The following is a 3,919-nucleotide window of genomic DNA, read 5'->3' on the forward strand; positions in this document are numbered from 1 at the left end:
GGGACCATTCCCTGGAGAAGGATGTCATGCTTGGTAGGGTGGAGGGTCAACGAAAGAGGGGGAGGCCTTCAATGAGATGGATTGACACAGTGGCTCTGATGATGGGGTCAAGTATAGCAGGGATTGTGGGGCTGGCGCGGGATTAGGCAGTGTTTCATTCTGCTGTGCATGGGGTCGCTATGAGTGGGAAACCACTCGACGGCACTTAACAACAATAAAGAAAACAAAAATCCTCACAACTTCTCCAATGAACAACTTCAGGGTTGATGGAGAAAAGATTGAAGTTGTGAAAATTTCATATTATTTGGTTCTACAATCAACACCAGTGGAAGCAGCAGGTAAGACATCAGACGACTTATTGCATTGGCCAAATCTGCTGCAAAAGACCTCTTTCAAGTGCTGAAGCGCAAAGATATCTTCTTGAAGACTAAGGCGTGCCTAACCCAAGCCAAGGAGCTCTGGTAGCATGGTGCCTAAGGCACTTGACTGCTAACCAGAAAGCTGGTGGTTCAAACCCAGCTTCCACTGCTTGGAAGGAAAGTTGGGCCATCTACTTCCGTAGTGATACTGCCTCGGAAACCCAAGGAGGGGTAGCTATGAGTTGGGGCTGACTCGACAGCACATAAGAACAACAACCCAAACCATGGTATTTTCAGTTGCTTATCCATGTGAAAGCTGGACAATGAATAAGGCAGATCGAAGAAGAATTGATGCTTTGAGTTATGTTGCCAGAGAAGAATGCTAAGAGTACCTTGGTCTGCTAAAAGGACTAACAAATCTCTCTTGGAAGACAGTGCAGCCAGATACTCCTTTGAAGCAAGAATGTCCAGATTTCCTCTTTACTTTGGTCATTTTATCAGAAGGAACCATTTTCTGGAGAAAGATATCATGCTTGGTTAAGTGGAGGGTCAACAAAGAAAGGGAAGGCCCTCAATGAGATGAAAAGACACAGTGGCTGCAACTATGGGCTCAGGTATGGCAAGGATCGGGAGGCTAGCACAAGCCTGGGCAGTGTCCTGTTCTGCTGTGCATAGGGTTGACATGAGTCAGAGACCACTTGATGGCACCTAACATCACCACCACCAACAACAACCATAAAAGACAAAGAAAGATTGTAGAAAGGATCATAAAAAGACATAACAACAAAATGCAATACCAGATCCTGTATTGGAAGGGAGCAATGCTATGAAGGACATTATTGAGTCAACTAGAAGCCTGGAATACAAATACTAAATTAAATGAAAGTATTGTATCAGAGCAAAATTTGCTACAGTTGATAATTTTACTACTGTTATATAAAAGATAAGTGACGATTTCTAAGGAAATACACACTGGAGAATTTAGAAGTAAAGGGTCATCATATATACTGTATGTAACTTACCTTCAAATGGTTAGGAGGAGAGACAAATACGTACACATATATAAAGAGAAGGAGGCAAATAATAAATCAGAAGGGATATAAAAGAAACAATCGGCACACCTGGGTAAAGACTATGTCTAGAGGTATCTATATCTCTAGACTCTGACTACACCTTACTAGCCAGTGCAAAACAATCTACCTCAAGCCACCATCATCATTACTCTTCCTCCATTCTTGCCCACTTTACAGTCTATTTGTCACACAGCAGTCAGAGTGAACTTTTAAAAACATAAATTAAGAGTGTCACTCCCAGCGTAATCTCCCGCAGTGACTTTTTAGTGCAAAGTTTCTTTTAAACAGCTTTAAAAGTATAACAGCTGAATAGCTTACCTTTTTTAGGGTAGCAACTCTAAGAAATTGAATATATGTAATGTAAGCTTGTATATTCATCTCAGTTAAAAGCCAAATATATATGAAAAGAATGTCGATGTGGGATGTATGTTTAATTTTAAGAAATATGATTAACTGACCAAGTAACATTATAATACCAAAAAGATAAAATACTTCTTGCCACTGGATATTTCTGTAAACTTAACTCTTACATTTGGCCCACTCTCACTCACATAGGAGCTCTGGTGGCATAATGCCTAAGGCACTTGACTGCTAACCAGAAGGCTGGTGGTTCAAACCCACCAGCCACTCCTCAGAAGGAAGGTTGGGCAATCTAATTCCGTAGTGATACTGCCTCAGAAACCCAAGAAGGGGTTGCTATGAGTCGGGTCCGATTCCAAGGTAGTGAGTTTGGTTTTTTTTTGGTGTTCACTTGCATGGCTCCAGCTGTCCTGTTTCCGAGCTATTCAAAACACCAAGCATGCTCCTGTCTCAGAGTCAACACTCCAAATTAACATTTATTAAAGCTCATTTTTTTCCCAGTATAGTTTAGATAAAAATCTTTGATGTTTTTTAAAAGAAATATTAGTATTTTGCCACAAGGTAAAAACAAAAACAATAGAGCATAAAAACAAATGGAAACTAGGTCATAGCTAGCAGCTACAACAATATAATGGCAGTAAATCTGACGATATAAGCAATAAAAAGTAATCATTTTCATATCAGAATCTTACTTCAGTTTAGGCTGCCATATATTTTAATGCTATTATAAAAATTCCTTTTAAGCACCTTTTTAGATATGATGTTTAAGAAGTTCTTATGGGAAATGTCCCTATTTTTAATAAGCATTTCTATTTCTTCATAATGAAAAGAATCTATCCATGAAGTCAATCTTATGCTATTGTATTTTATTGAAGTTATTTGTTGGAGGAATAAACGTTTTCTCAAAGGAATAAATTATATATTATGAATAGTAACATAATCATATCTGAATGTTTCTATTGAATGTGTATTAATTTAATAAAATTGCACATGTAAGCATGCCTTTATCAGCCTGCTACTGTAAACTCAGGGGAAGGAAATCTACTTTTAAAGAATAAAAGGTAAATGAATGCACAATCAGAATTTAATTTTGTGCAGGATTGAAGTATATTTAAATTATAAACCAAAAATGGCATATCAGAAAGCAGAGGGAGGGGAAAAACTTTGTCTTCTGGTGTTCTCTGTAGGAATACCGAGGATTAAAGGCAAATTTCAAACCCCAAACGGAAACAGTGATTCTTTGCTAGTGCAGAAGGATAGGGAAGAGTAGAGGTAGGGAATAAGGGTAATTAGGAGAGCAAAGATATTTACATTGGGACTCACTCTGTTCTGACCTATTTTGCAGTATTCCTTCTTTATCAAGTCTATCATGGAAGAAGTTTTTTTTTTTTTTTTTTTTTTTGTTAAGATACATGGAGTTTTTAAGCTACATGGTGTGGTAGTTAAGGTTTTATATCTACTTGGCTGGGGCTGGTTTTGAGTGGCTGGGCAGATGGTGGTAGTTAGTCCCCATGATGAGACTGGCAATCAACTCCATGGTGGAATCTGCTGTGAGCAGCTGAGTAGCTTCTTTAGGGATATGGTCTGCTCCCCATATATAAGGAGTAGCTTTGACAATGGTCTACAGCTTTTTGGCATGCTTGGACATGCATGTAGCTGAGTCTTCATTCAGTAGGCTGCAATGCGCTGCTGATCTTGGGACTTTAATGGACTTGAATTAATGGCCTGCCATGTAGTTTGGTAATATCAGGACTATGCCTTTTTGCTTGTCTAGCTTGGGTTTGTCAACTTCAGTAGCTGACTGAGTAAAGAAAGCCTCCAGGTTCAGTGGGCTGAGAGCAAGAAGCAGATCTGAAGCCCAAGGTTGAGGAGCTTTCACCCAGCCCCTAGAACCTGGCACTTTGAAGTTAGGACTTCTAGCCTCCAAAACTGTCAGAAAATAAACTGTGAAAGCCATCCCATTTGTGGTAGATTCCTGTCAGAGCAGCACTAAGTAACCAAAACACTTGGAATCTCTCAAAGATTCTTTTAAACAGCACTAAAATGATCACAGCTCTGAATAGCTAAACATTTTCAGAATAGTGACTCTGAAATTGAGTATATATTATATGAGCTTGTGTACTCATC

This window comes from Orycteropus afer, unplaced genomic scaffold (assembly GCF_000298275.1).
Source record: "Orycteropus afer afer isolate SDZICR_OR568_19922 unplaced genomic scaffold, OryAfe1.0 scaffold00087, whole genome shotgun sequence".
NCBI classification, from domain to species: Eukaryota; Metazoa; Chordata; class Mammalia; order Tubulidentata; family Orycteropodidae; genus Orycteropus; species Orycteropus afer.